This window comes from Musca autumnalis, unplaced genomic scaffold (genome assembly GCF_047663935.1).
Source record: "Musca autumnalis isolate F117 unplaced genomic scaffold, ASM4766393v1 scaffold_5, whole genome shotgun sequence".
NCBI lineage: Eukaryota > Metazoa > Arthropoda > Insecta > Diptera > Muscidae > Musca > Musca autumnalis.
Genome location: NW_027412088.1, coordinates 155,053,862 through 155,069,803, shown reverse-complemented (window position 1 = coordinate 155,069,803; position 15,942 = coordinate 155,053,862). Strand labels below are relative to the sequence as shown.

At 39.0% G+C, this 15,942-nt stretch overlaps 1 protein-coding gene and 1 non-coding gene across 9 annotated transcripts in view; one reads left to right on the top strand and one right to left on the bottom strand.

Annotated features, from left to right (window-relative positions):
* Nucleotides 1-15,942, bottom strand: part of LOC141387072 (uncharacterized) — a 201,316-nt gene that overhangs the window by 76,890 nt on the left and 108,484 nt on the right. The gene's annotated exons all lie outside the window — the stretch shown is intronic.
* Nucleotides 14,204-14,285, top strand: TRNAL-AAG (transfer RNA leucine (anticodon AAG)). The gene has a single exon. It is a non-coding gene; the product is annotated as a tRNA-Leu (tRNA).

Here is a 15,942-nt window from a genome sequence, read left to right as displayed (position 1 = left end):
TCCAGATCAGAAAACAAGAAACCAAATTGATCATGTTGTGATAGATGGAAGACATTCATCGAGCGTGTTGGATGTACGATCGTTCCGAGGCGCAAACATTGATTTGGACCACTACCTTGTTGCAGCAAAGGTACGCACCCGCTTAAACGTAGCGAACAAAGTACGAACAGACACAACACGAAAGTTAGACATCGGTAAGCTGCAATCACAACAGATAGCCACAGCATATTCCACTCAAATAGCCCAATTGCTTAATCAAAGCACTCCTCATCCCGATAACATATCAGCGCAATGGCAAAGCATTGCCCACTCCATGCAAACAGCCGCAAAATCCATACTTGGATACCAGAGACCTCCACCAAGTGTCGTGCTGCCACCGAAGAGAAAAATGCGGCATATAGGGCTACTTTACAATCCGTAGCAACGCGTAGCGCACGAGAGAAATACAGGAAGAAATAGAGAGAGGAGAAACGTCTTTTCCGCAGGAAAAAGAGAGAGATGGAAAAGCGGGAGTGTGAAAAAATCGAGATGTACAGGAGCCAGAATGAAGTCCGAAAATTCTACCAAAGAGTCAAGCATCAAACTGATGGCTTTGGTACAGGCACATCCTCCTGTAGAGATAGATTGGTAACTGATACAGATAGTGTACTCAGGATATGGAAAGAACATTTTTCAAATCTGTTGGTATCCAATAGCAGCGAAGACGACGAAGATACCACAGTCCCAATCCCAGAAGATGGTATTGAATGTATACCGCCCAGCCAAGATGAGGTAAAGACAGCAATAAATCGGCTGAAGAATAATAAGGCAGCAGGGGCCGATGGCTTAGCAGCCGAGCTGTTCAAAACCGGAGGCGACACACTGATAAGGTGTATTCATCAGCTAGTTAGCACCATCTGGCAGGAAGAACGAGTACCCGACGATTGGAACCTGAGTATCCTGTGCCCCGTCCACAAGAAGGGAGATAAGACTGTATGCTCTAACTATAGGGGCATAAGTGTACTCCCTATTGCCTACAAGATCGTGTCAGGGATATTGTGCGAACGACTAAAGTCTATGGTCAACGAGATAATTGGACCATACCAATGCGGCTTTAGACCTGGCAAGTCCACCATTGACCAGATATTTACCCTGCGGCAAATCCTGGAGAAGACTCAAGAGATGCGATGGACACCTACCACTTTCTTGTCGATTATAAAGCAGCCTTCGACAGCCCGCTTCGTTCAAAGGTATTCCAAGCCATGTCTGAATTTGGTATCCCCACAAAGCTCATCCGGCTTTGTAAGATGACTTTAACTGATACTAGGTCCTCAGTTAAAATTGGAAAGAACCTCTCCGAAGAATTTGGTACCAAAAGAGGTTTCAGACAAGGAGACAGCCTTTCGTGTGACCTCTTCAACATCCTGCTAGAAAAGGTTATGCGAGAGGCAAACGTCAAAAGAAGTGGCACAATCTACACCAATAGTCACATGTTACTTGCCTATGCTGATGATATAGACATCATGGGCCGATCAGTAAAAGAAGTAACTGATACCTTTATAAAGGTCGAAGGAGAATCTGCTAAAGTGGGTCTGGCGGTAAACGGTGAGAAGACCAAGTTGATGGTGTCGACGCGCAATGCGTCCATTGAGCTCGGACCGACTGTGGAAGTTGGTTCCTATAATATTGAGGTATTAAAGACTTCGTCTACCTCGGCACCTCCGTAAACACAACAAACGACATCTGTTGTGAAATAAAAAGAAGAATTGTATTGGCCAACAGATGCTACTTTGGTTTAATTAAGCAGTTTAAAAACAAAGCCACATCTCGTCAAACAAAAATAAGGCTCTACAAAACACTGATACTACCCGTGCTGATGTATGGCTCCGAGGCCTGGGTACGTGCGCAAGCAGACATGGCAGTGCTTGGTGTGTTTGAGAGATAAATTCTTGGAAAGATCTACGGACCAATCTGCGTTGACGGTGGATATCGACGTCGCATGATCCACGAGCTGTATCTGCTATACAACGACATCAATATTGTTAAACGTATCGAGATGCAGCGATTGCGTTGGCTAGGCCATATCATAAGAATGAGCGATGATGAACCCGCTAAAAAGGCGTATAAATACGGACCGCTTGGCGGTGCACGCAGAATTGGCAGGCCAAAGAATAGATGGCGCAAACAAGTAGATGATGAGATGACAAGGCGCGATATTCCAGAGTGCAAAACAACAAATAGAGAGGAATGGAGATCTCTTCTTAGTTCGGCCTATAGAACAAATGTTCTGTAATGGGCCAGCTAAGTAAGTAAGTAAGTTCTAAACCGAGTATGCTCCAGTGGTAGTTAAAGGAAGATTCATAGCTCAGAATTTCTTCAGAGTTTAGTCAGAACTGTCTGCAAAAACTAAAAAAAAATATTTTAATCTATCATTTGACTTCCAGAAGTAGTAGAATAAGACTCCTTTCAAATGGATTTCAACTGAGATCGTGAAGATTTGTTAAAAGGAGTCTAGTGATCTTCCTAAGAGAAATTCTAGTAGGACTCAAAAATCTTAAGAAGAGATCCATACTTTGGACTCTTTTATCTTATCTATGACCTCCAGTCCTTCTTTTTCTTACAAAAAATAGCAAATATAAAGTCAATTGAATTCGATTTCCTTATTGTTTTTTGCTTGATATTTTGCAGAATTTTCAATTACTTCTTTAGATATTAATTGAAATGCATGAGTTCTTGAGTTGAGAGCAGAGCACAGCAATGCATCAATTTATCTCAATGACAGGTCTGGACCGTATAGGCTACTGTTTAATTTTTAGTTGTGCCAAGTGAAAAAGTCATTGAAATTTAAATGAAAAAAGAAAGAAAAAACATTTTCAATGGGACCAATGAATAAATCTGTAACAATGAAATAACAATGGGGAAGGCATACAGAACCCAACCAAGAAGTCAAAGGGCTGAACATAATTTACAAACTCCACTCTTCTCATCTTACCGTGTGTGTCTCTTGCCATAAAAATAACTCATAAAAGTCCAAAAAGGGAGCTCATAAACAAGACATAATGACAATAATAAATACTGTACGGAAAGAAGATCTGTAACAACCTGGAAATATTTCATTTTGTTGCTTTAATGAACACCCTTTTTTATTACCACACCCCTCCTCTCACTGCACTTTGAAAAGAAACTTGTGATACTTTATATAATTTGCCTTTTTATAGAGTTTACAGGAAATCTTGAAAATGACTTCATTTTAAAGGTGATTCTCCACACGTTTTTCTTGGGGAGTGCGGGTGGAGATGGTGGAAGACGGACAACCAAACCAAGCCATAAATAACTCACTTCACTTTCTATAAGTGGATGAATGGATGGATGCATGCCATTGCGCCTTCACAATACTTAAAATAAAAATGCAACAAAAATCCAGATCTGAAATTCAATTTTTTCCAACAACACCAACAACTTTGTCAACAAATTGTCATTCAAGACTTCTGTTTTGAGAGCAACAAATTACAGCAACTTGCCTTAGAAGGTTACCTTGTTGGATGATGGCGAAACTGGTTGAGATTGAGAGTCAGTCCATGGCAAAACAATCGATCGTTATGATTTACTTTGGTTTTGTTTTGCTTCTTTTATGGAAAATAGTAACAAAAAACCAAAAGTCAAGAAACTGATCTTATGGCGGCATCATAAAGGTGGGGGTGTTTTTTGGGGGAGGTGATGCATGCAAGCATGTAGGTGGTTGTCGTGCCAGCGACAAAGCTCTTACAAATCTTGGAGATTTGTTAAACATATTTTGTTTGGTTGTTCATTTATTCTTTTTCTTGGCTTTTTCCTACAAGATTCTGTCATTCAACTCCCGCAGTGAGTCGCAGCAACAGCAGAGAGTGTTTTTAAAAAATATGTATGGCTGTCTGTCGGACATAAAGCGTATGGCGGTGGCCCTTTTGCTACCATAGCATTACCACTTAAACAACGGCGCATAATTCTGCATTTCTTTGACTGACTGGCTACCAGTCTTGCTGACTAAACGTCTGAACTGCAGTGACAGGAAAAGTTCATTTTTCTAGCTGTTCTTTTTTCTTTGATTCCGTAGCGAAACGCATAATTCTGCATTTCTTTGACTGACTGGCTACCAGTCTTGCTGACTAAACGTCTGAACTGCAGTGACAGGAAAAGTTCATTTTTCTAGCTGTTCTTTTTTCTTTGATTCCGTAGCGAAACGTGTCTGTTTTGTCATTTGTTGTTTGTATTTCGTTTCTTTTCTTGTTATCTTCCGCTTTTTGTTAAATACACCGCCCACACAATACCTGATGGTATTGTGCGCCTTGAGTGCAGCTCGGCTTTTTTTGTTGCTTCAAATTCTTTAAAAGGTGGCAAATATTCCAACAATCAAAAGATAATTGATGGGAAATGGGACAAAATAGAGGCAACAATTTTTAAAAGACACTTCGAAGGCATGAAGAATCTCAATACAGACGACCCTAAACAGACTCCCCCAACGATTTCCTATGGAAAACCTTATTCAGCCAGGCTGAATTGCAATTTTCCTATGGAAAACCTTATTCAGCCAGGCTGAATTGCAATTTTCCTATGGAAAACCTTATTCAGCCAGGCTGAATTGCAATTTTCCTATGGAAAACCTTATTCAGCCAGGCTGAATTGCAATTTTCCTATGGAAAACCTTATTCAGCCAGGCTGAATTGCAATTTTCCTATGGAAAACCTTATTCAGCCAGGCTGAATTGCAATTTTCCTATGGAAAACCTTATTCAGCCAGGCTGAATTGCAATTTTCCTATGGAAAACCTTATTCAGCCAGGCTGAATTGCAATTTTCCTATGGAAAACCTTATTCAGCCAGGCTGAATTGCAATTTTCCTATGGAAAACCTTATTCAGCCAGGCTGAATTGCAATTTTCCTATGGAAAACCTTATTCAGCCAGGCTGAATTGCAATTTTCCTATGGAAAACCTTATTCAGCCAGGCTGAATTGCAATTTTCCTATGGAAAACCTTATTCAGCCAGGCTGAATTGCAATTTTCCTATGGAAAACCTTATTCAGCCAGGCTGAATTGCAATTTTCCTATGGAAAACCTTATTCAGCCAGGCTGAATTGCAATTTTCCTATGGAAAACCTTATTCAGCCAGGCTGAATTGCAATTTTCCTATGGAAAACCTTATTCAGCCAGGCTGAATTGCAATTTTCCTATGGAAAACCTTATTCAGCCAGGCTGAATTGCAATTTTCCTATGGAAAACCTTATTCAGCCAGGCTGAATTGCAATTTTCCTATGGAAAACCTTATTCAGCCAGGCTGAATTGCAATTTTCCTGTGAAAAACCTTATTCAGCCAGTCTTAATTGCAATTTTCCTATGGAAACCCTTAGTCAACCAGGTTGGATTGCTATTTTCGTATGGAAAAGATTATTCAGCCAGGCTGAATTGCAATTTTCCTATGGAAAACCCTATTAAGCCAGGCTGAATTGCAATTTTCCTATGGAAAACCCTATTAAGCCAGGCTGAATTGCAATTTTCCTATGGAAAACCCTATTCAGCCAAGCTGAATTGCAATTTTCCTATGGAAACCCCTACTCCTGGCTGAATAAGGTTTTCCATAGGAAAATTGCAATTCAGCCTGGCTGAATAAGGTTTTCCATAGGAAAATTGCAATTCAGCTTGGCTGAATAGGGTTTTCCATAGGAAAATTGCAATTCAGCCTGGCTTAATAGGGTTTTCCATAGGAAAATTGCAATTCAGCCTGGCTTAATAGGGTTTTCCATAGGAAAATTGCAATTCAGCCTGGCTGAATAATCTTTTCCATACGAAAATAGCAATCCAACCTGGTTGACTAAGGGTTTCCATAGGAAAATTGCAATTAAGACTGGCTGAATAAGGTTTTTCACAGGAAAATTGCAATTCAGCCTGGCTGAATAAGGTTTTCCATAGGAAAATTGCAATTCAGCCTGGCTGAATAAGGTTTTCCATAGGAAAATTGCAATTCAGCCTGGCTGAATAAGGTTTTCCATAGGAAAATTGCAATTCAGCCTGGCTGAATAAGGTTTTCCATAGGAAAATTGCAATTCAGCCTGGCTGAATAAGGTTTTCCATAGGAAAATTGCAATTCAGCCTGGCTGAATAAGTTTTTCCATAGGAAAATTGCAATTCAGCCTGGCTGAATAAGGTTTTCCATAGGAAAATTGCAATTCAGCCTGGCTGAATAAGGTTTTCCATAGGAAAATTGCAGCCTGGCTGAATAAGGTTTTCCATAAGAAAATTGCAATTCAGCCTGGCTGAATAAAGTTTTCCATAGGAAAATTGCAATTCAGCCTAGCTGAATAAGGTTTTCCATAGGAAAATTGCAATTCAGCCTGGCTGAATAAGGTTTTCCATAGGAAAATTGCAATTCAGCCTGGCTGAATAGGGTTTTCCATAATAAAATTGCAATTCAGCCTGGCTGAATAAGGTTTTCCATAGAAAAATGGCAATTCAGCCTGGCTGAATAAGGTTTTCCATAGGAAAATTGCAATTCAGCCTGGCTGAATAAGGTTTTCCCATAGGAAAATTGCAATTCAGCCTGGCTGAATAAGGTTTTCCCATAGGAAAATTGCAATTCAGCCTGGCTGAATAAGGTTTTCCATAGGAAAATTGCAATTCAGCCTGGCTGAATAAGGTTTTCCCATAGGAAAATTGCAATTCAGCCTGGCTGAATAAGGTTTTCCATAGGAAACTTGCAATTCAGCCTGGTTGAATAAGGTTTTCCATAGGAAAACTTCATTCAAAGGCTGATCTTAAAGTTAAAATTATCTAAATACTTTCCAGTGTTCTACCATTAAACTTTCCAGTCTTTTATCGCACACTTTCCCGTTCTGCAAACAGAAGTCTTTCTTGTCTTCTATAAGAAAGTCTATAAAATAAAAAAATAATGTTGTTATTTCTAGAACACGATTTCAATGAACTTTCCCATAGCTCGTAAATGTTGTCGCCGACATTTACAAGATCCAAGTAATATATTGTTCTCTTCAGGCCTAGTGTATATATGTATGTATGTGTGTGTGGTTCTGGCAGATTACCCAAGTGTAAAGTAATTCGCAGTAATCCGTTCATCCGACACACATAAAAAATCCAAACCCAATGACAGCACCTGTTTGAATTGCACCCAACGACGACGGCGGGGCAGTTTAAATGAAGAAAGAACAAAACGGAACCACAACGTACTTCTTCTGAAATAAAATTGTTTTGAAGAACTTTTTTGTTTTAATTGAAGTAGGTTTGTTTGCCTCCACGCGTTATGTGATGTTGTTGCTGTTCAGTGGTGTTCGGTGTTCTAATAATAAACGGGAATATAACTTAAAATAAAAGAATGAAAATTTCAACACATTTTTTATTGCTTCTTTTGCTGCTGTCAGAGCCACCACACTGAGAAAGTTCAAATTTTTTAAATGTTAAGAAACACAAACAAGCAAATCGGATGGATGGCTGGCTGACTCATGGACAGACTCGGTGGCTAGCAGATTGGATTGTTGCAGATATAGAGAGACGGAGAGCACTGGGTCCAACGCAATACAAGAATTGTTGCACCACAATTACTGTAAACAAAATAAAAGAGTTGTTTGGAAACTATGACCCGTGATGAACTTTACTATGCCATGGAATAAAGGGAAATTAAAAAAACATTGCTTCTAAGCTGATCGGATCGATCTTGAAATAATCCCTAGTGAAAACGGAAATTTCTAATAATTTTCCAATTTCTTTGAGAAATCACCGAAAAAACATTTCGTTTTACTTTCAATTTCAAATCTGAAACACGCACTAACAAATTGCCACACGATTCATTGTTCCGCTGATTTCCGATTTACCTTACTCGTAGATGCAGTTTGTCTCACCCATAACAAGCATAACCTCTAAATCTTGTTAGCAAAGATTCAAGGGAAAAAGTGAAAAATGAAGAAAATAGAGACATTTTGGTGGTATAATTAAAAGAAATTTATTATCCCCCGAGACGACAAATCGAATCGAATGTTGTTTGTTTGTTGGCCTTATTTAAACAACACTCACTGCACATTGGGCATGTCAGAAAGTGCAGACTGAGTGTGACGCGGCTGTTTGTGTGTCTTTCTTTCTTTGGTTGCAACGTCTATGCCGCCCATAGATTATGCTACTTAGAAAGGGCTCCAATACGTACTCTGCATTTCATGGTTCATTAACACAATGCAAAAGGGAAACTAATGAATGTCATGCCTTTGACATGGCGTCACATAAAGGGGGAAGTGGAAATAGGAAGGCGTATTGTTACAATTGTAAAGAGATTCTTTGCTAATTACAATATTTTGTGGGGCCTTTCCAAAATAGAAAATTTTTACTTTTTAATTTTGTCGGAAATTGTATAAAATTTCTACAGTTTTTAATTAATTGATTCTACAGTTTTCTTTTTACATTTTCTAAACATTTCACCAACCACTGGAAAGTCATTGAAGTAAATTCACCTTTGTACTAAAACATACTTGCTAAGCAAAGCCAACAACCATTTTGCACTGATACAGTTATGGTAACGCGGATGTTAGTCAATAAGTTGGCAAGTGTGGGGAAAAATATAAAATATATTCACCACTTTTTGTGTATCACCCAGCCAGCATTTTTTGAAATGTTTAATCAAATTCGAGTCTTTTTGATCCGACTGCACGATTAAAAAGCTGGAATATAAGATCATTTTCTGATCATAAATGACTCCTTCGTCGGGAGGAAAACGTAACCTCAGGCGACTCTTCTAAACAAATCACAAATGAGTCTTCCTCTGCATTAGTTTCGAGTCATTTTTGCCCATTTTCTGATGTATATAAAGTCTTTTTCGAGTCGTATTTTAATAATTTATTGGTGATTTGTTGATTAATTTAGGACTCTTTTTCGAGTATTTTTTGAGTCATGTTTATAATCGTTTATGAGTCTTTAGGGAGTTATTTATGAGTCTTTTTATTAGACGAAAATTAAAAGAATTTTCTTTTTATTCTTCTTTGCTTTTTGTTTCTTTCCTTTTGTTTCGTTGTCTTTTCTGCCTTGTTATGACTTTTAATTATCCTTTATGTTGCGCGGTGGTTAGTATACTGCTTCTTCATTTTCCTTGGCAAAACCTCTTAATATTATACATTGCAATTATATCACAGTTTTGTAGAAAGTGTATATGAGAATTATTTATAGACAGCGTAATCCTGTGCAAATGCATATATGGTTAGGATGGTCGTAGAGAAAATCTGATTAGACATAAACTCATTTTATTACAGAATAAAACGAATTAGGCCCAGAAATTTTTGCATATTTTGCATATCGTGCATATTTTGACATATTTTTACATATCTGCATAAAATGAGCATATGCAAAACCATATGCAAAAATATATTCAAGGATTTGTGGTCTAAATATCCCACCGAAATGGCTGAGATTTGGTATAAAGTCTTCGTTAGTGGTATGCAACTTTACAACTGAAATCTGTGCGCATAGGTCCACGTCTTCATATAGCCCCCATAAAACGGTACCTACCGATATTCGATATTTTGAAAGTTGTAGCCTCAATATCCCACCGAAATGACTGCAAATTGGTATTTAGTCTTCGTTGTGGGTATAGAACTTTCCACCTGAAATTTGTCGGTATAGGTCCACGCCTTCATATAGCCCCATAAGAACGGTACTTCCGGATTTCTGGAATTTTTAAGGTTGTGCCCTCAATATCCCTCCGAAATGGCTGAAATTTGCTATTAAGTCTTCGTTGGGGGTATAAAACTTTCCATCTGAAATTTATAGCCGCCATAGAATGGTACCGAAAAGACCGAAATTTGGCATTTTGTCTTCCTTGGGGGTATAAAACTTTCCACCTGAAATTTGTCTGTATATGTCCACGCCTTCATATAGCCCCCATAGAACGGTACCTCCGGATTTCTGGTATTTTGAAGGTTGTGCCCTCAATATCCCTCCGAAATGGCTGAAATTTGGTATTAAGTCTTCCTTAGGGGTAAAAAACTTTCCACCTAACATTTGTCGGCTTAGTTTCATGCCTTCATATAGCCCCCATAGAACTATACCTCCCGATTTTCGGTATTTCGAAGGTTGTGGCTGTGGTTATACATTTCTCTATTTTATTGACTTGTCTGAAGAGAATTTTCAACAGAAAAATTGTACACACAAACATTTTTGTATCTATTATTGAAATATGTATTGCATAAGAAAATATGTAAAATGCATAAATTTTGCATATGTCATGGCTTCTGACATTTTTTTAATCACCTATCTGTTTAAAATATGATCAAAAGGTACATAATTATAATCACTTTTAAAAAAACCTGCATGACCCTTTTTGATTGAGCATTTTTATACCCTCCACCATAGGATGGGGGTATATTAAGTTTGTCACTACGTTTGTAACTACTCGAAATAATCATTGTAGACCCCACAAAGTATATATATTCTTGATCAGCGTGCAATTCTACATCGATATAGCCATGTCCGTCCGTCTGTCCGTCTGTCCGTCTGTCCGTCTGTCCGTCTGTCCGTCTGTGGAAATCACTCTAGCGTCCGAACGGATTGACGTAGGTTGATGAAATTTTGGGAAAATATGTTATATTTACGTAGGACTTTTGGTATTGAAAGCGGGCTATGTAGGTCCACGCTTTCGTATAGCCCCCATACAAAATGACGCGTGACGCGTCGTCTTTTTAAGGAATTTTTAAGATATTTGGCCGATTTTACCACCGAATTGGTTGTAACTTGGTACTTTGTGTCTCCAGAGGCCAAAAAATATTTCTACTAAAGTTGGGTTATATAGGTCCACGTTTTGGTATAGCCCCCATATAAGGCCCCATATAAAGTACGCGTCATTTTAATATATTTTGAATGTATTAGACCCATTTGACCGCAGAATTGGTTGTAATTTGGTATTTTGTGTCTTCATAGGCCAGAAAACATTCCTACCAAAGTTGGGTTATATAGGTCCACGTTTTGGTATAGCCCCCACATAAGGCCCCTTATAAAGTACGCGTCATTTTAATATATTTTGAATGTATTAGACCCATTTGACCAATGAATCGGTTGTAACTTTGTATTTTGTGTTTCCAGAGGCTAAGAAATATTTCTACCATAAAATGTTTATATAGGTCCACGTGTTGATATAGCCCCCATAATACAATATCTCCCGATTTTCGATATTTTGAACGTTTTAGCCTTATTATCACACCGAGATGGTTGAAATTTGGTATTTAGTCTTCTTTAGGCGTATAAAACTTTCCCCCAGAAATTTGTAGGTATAGGTCCACGCCATCATATAGCCCCCATAGAACGGTACCTTCCGAATTTCGGTATTTTGAAGGTTGTGGCCACATTAATCCACCGAAATGGCTGAAATTTGTGGTGGAGGGTATAAAAAGTTCGGCCCGACCGAACTTAACGCTTTTCTTACTTGTTCAATCTTCCGATGATCAAAATGTGACAATAAATAACGAAAAAATAGTCCATTTTAAACGCCCCAATGATTTATTTATGATTGCTACACATTTGTTGTTGTATTTTAAATTGAACTCCTTTTAATCATTACGGGGAGTCACTTTCGAATCCCTTTCTGAACATGTAAGGTGACAAAATTTTCACGTACATAATTCTACAACAACTACCTTTACCATACCGAACCATCCAATATGCAACATACACTACATCATTACTACCCATCTGCTTCGGGGATAACAAGTAATGCAAAGGATAAGTGCATTCCGGTGCAACTTTACAACGACCGCCGTCAGTGCTTACGACTAATAATTCTCATTTACTTCATACTTTAGGTCACTGAAGTATTTCAGAAATGGTTGAGAATGGTGAGCGTACTACTGCAGGGAGTTTGCTACACGGGCTGGAACAGAAGGTTGCTCTAAGTCCGCCAACTTACGCCTCAAAATACTTTTTGAGAGCTACCCATTAAGTTGTGGTGGCTGATACATACACATGGCCTTCGGGTCAGTTGTTCCACTGGGCCTTCGGGTCAGCAGTTCCACAGGACCTTCGGGTCAGCTGTTCCACAGGACCTTCGGGTCAGCTGTTCCACAGGGCCTTCGGGTCAGCTGTTCCACTGGGCCTTCGGGTCAGCAGTTCCACAGGGCCTTCGGGTCAGCTGTTCCACAGGCATTCGTGCCAGCTGTTCCACAGGGCCTTCGGGTCAGCTGTTCCACAGGGCATTCGTGCCAGCTGTTCCACAGGGCCTTTGGGTCAGCTGTTTCGTACTAGGGATACGTAAAATCGATTTCGGTTAATCGATTATTCGGTTATTAGCCGTAAAATTTCTAAAAGTCGTAGTCGACTATTGAATGTGCGAAAACCGGATAATCGATTATTCTAAGTCGACTTACGGAAGACGGAGTCAACTATTAATCGTAGTCAACCATCAACCATATTCCATTATCATTCGTAGTCTGCTATTAAACGAAGTCTACTATTAGTCGTAGTTGATTATTGGGTGTGCTAAAATCGCGTAATCAACGGAACTTTTTTTATACATATAACCACCACGGATCGCATCAACGAAAATGGTCGATTATATTCGATTATAATCGGTTTTCGGTGGTTAACGATTAATCGAAAGTCGACTTTTTCAACACTCTCGAATAATCGACTAACCGAAAATCGAGTTTTAGTTTTTTTTCGCAAAAACCGAATGATCGAAAAACCGATTATAGCATTTCACTGTGTATCCCTATTTCGTACTCAGTAGCGCATGGTAGATACTAGATCGTAGCCTAGACTAACTCCCGAACATCAACAGCCGAGCGCCGGAGCCGACATTCATCGCACTCCCGAACATCAACATCCGACTGCCCGAGCCCATCGTGTTGCCGAACATCACCAACCGAACACCAAACCCGTTGAATTCCCGAACACCAGCAGCCGACTGCCGAACACACCACTGTCCCGAACATCAACATCCGACTGCCGAGCCCATCGTCTTCCCGATCATCTGTAGCCGAACATCGAATTCATCGTCTTCCCGATCATCTACAGCCGACACCGAATACATCGTCATCCCGATCATCTACAGCCGACACCGAATACATCGTCATCCCGATCATCTGCATTCGAACACCGAATTCATCGTCTTCCCCATCATCTATAGCCGAGCACCGAATTCCTCGTCTTCCCGATCATCTGTAGCCGAACACCGAATTCATCGTCTTCCCGATCATCTGTAGCCGAACACCGAATTCATCGTCTTCCCGATCATCTACAGCCGAACACCGAATACATCGTCATCCCGATCATCTGTAGCCGAACACCGAATTCATCGTCTTCCCGATCATCTGTAGCCAAACACCGAATTCATCGTCTTCCCGATCATCTACAGCCGAACACCAAACAAAAACAACACCGTTTCCCTCGTAGAAGAAGCCGGTAACTCAACACGAGCTCCTAGCTGCCAAATCCCAGCGAGTCTGCATAATCCAACGCCAACTATTAATCTAAATATATACCCATTGAATTTATTCTTATCGCATTTGAACACAAGTAGATTGTAAATTAGTATTTATTCAATAAATTCTCGATTCAGCCCCCAGGAAAGGGAGAATACTAGTCTTCGCATTTCGTAAGGTTTAGTGGGTCCTTATGGAGACCCTGGACTCGACTGAGCTTACCCCAGCCGACGACAAAACCACGTTACAAACATACAAGCGGCTTAATCAGTTTTTGATCACCAATAGGACTCTAAAAAGACTCCGCAATGTGATTTTTGAAAAATCAATCTTCCAAATGCTAGCTGGGATAGACTAATGAATCTTATAGACATAGATTTGCTCTCAGCATTTATCTTCGAATTTTCGAAAATTGGTAGACGGCGTTAGTGGTTTTATTTATAGTTACTATAGATTTTAAACTATTTATTCTGATAAAAGACAACATGTGGATAATCTCTGGCCAGATCTACATCCTTACATAAGCAAATTCAACAAAATATTTCAATTGAGTGAAAAGATTAAGCAGTTTCTGTAAGGGCGACACCTACAAGAAAAGAAGCACACTACAATCTCTATGTCTATACGGTTAATTAGTCTATGAATTTGGTGGCATGGTGAAAATAGTGTATATGGTGAATACATTCAATAGCGAGGTGAAAATAGTCGTTGGTGGTAATTTTATATTTAATTCATCATTATATTCGAGCTAGTGTTGCTACCTCAAATAGTGTATAAGCCACGAAATGGACATGTGGTAGCGTGGCCGAGCGGTCTAAGGCGCTGGTTTAAGGCACCAGTCTCTTCGGAGGCGTGGGTTCGAATCCCACCGCTGCCAAGATGTTTTTTTGTGAAATTATTTTTTTATTCAATGTGAAATTATTTATATCTTTACTTTATATTTTTTTTCACAAAATAAACTCTGCTCAAAAACCTGCAAAAATTTACTACAACTTTTCAAAGTATTCCTTTATAAATTTTAAAAATTTGAAAGATTTTGTGACCACACTTTATTAAAACATGTTTTTGTCATGGGCCAATTTAAGATCTATTTGCATATAAGTTTTATTTAAATAAATGAATATTAATTATAATTCATGTAAACATTAACGCCTTCTTTCTATTGCAAAAATTAAAAATAAAAGAAAACTGCTTGTGTATTTTCTAATGGCAAGCGTGCCTTTGTGTTTAAATATTTTGTACGAATTGCAGTCTTTGGCGTAGAGTATGAGAGGGTAACATGTTTGTTTCCTGGGAAGAATGTTTATATTTGAGTTTGAAATTGTGTTCGCGTTCTCACAGAATGGCCTTGTCCACGCCAGTGGTTGTATAAAACAGCTGAAAGCAAAAGTCCAACTTACTACGCCGTGTGCTGCTGCTTTATTTCCTAAATTTTTCAGGCTTGTTTCTGTTGCTTTTGTTGTTGTTGTTGTACCAAAGAAGTAAACAAAAACAAAAGTAAAATTTAAAAAAAAAACCGGCAATATGTGATCTACAGATAGCAGCAAAAATACCGGCTTTAAATTCTAAGCTTGAATAGCCCGTGTCGTACAACCTAAGACATGTTGGCCAAAACTTGTCTGAGCCACCAAAGCACAAGGAGAATATTTAACAGCATGCTGCCGCTAATAATTGAAATATCAATAATCTCTACTTAAAAACAAATTAACTAGAAAAAAAAAATCAAACAGCAGTACCTATTAATAGCTGGGTATCTAATTTGGGTGGGGATTGAGAAACAACAAATAAACACAAACAAAACAACAACCATAAATCTTTAAATGAGTTTCTGATTATTTCATAAAACACCTTTTCGCGTTCCTCCATCGATCGAACCAGTCAAACGTCTTTGAGGTAATTTTCTCTAGTTAACTGACCTTGACTTTGATTATTATTCCAAGTGACACTAATCCGCAATGGAAACACTTGTGCCTGGCTTGCTGTTGGATATTAGGGGTTTGTTTTTAGGTTTTGGAAGTGGCAAGTGTGGGATAATAAGCATTCTTATATCTATAATCTATGGAGATAATAGCTAAATTAAAAATAAGTAAGCTATTATAAATAACGTCAACCAATGGATGCATAAAAACAAAAACAAAAAAAAAAACAGGAGTGGTGACCTAAATGAACAGTGTGCTTCTTTAGACCTGTTCTGCAAGAAAGGGTGCTTCTATAGCCCCTTTTTGAAAAAAAAATGCTGCTTCCATAGAGCCTTTCTGACAGAAAGTGTGCTTCTATAGTCCTTTTCTGAAAGAAGGGTGCTCCAGTAGAGCCAGATCTCCGAATATTCGCTAGAATTCCACACGAGAGTGAAACTCTTCACGAATTCGAGCCAGTTGGGGTGCCCCCCAACCAAACAAAAACTTACCTTCCCCAAATAAACTTGCCCCACTCCAACCAAAAAATTGCAGCAAAAAAGCTCTGGATAGAGCCTTTCTGAAGGAAAGTGTGCTCCAATAGAGCCTTTCTGATAGAAAGGGTGATCCGATAGAGCC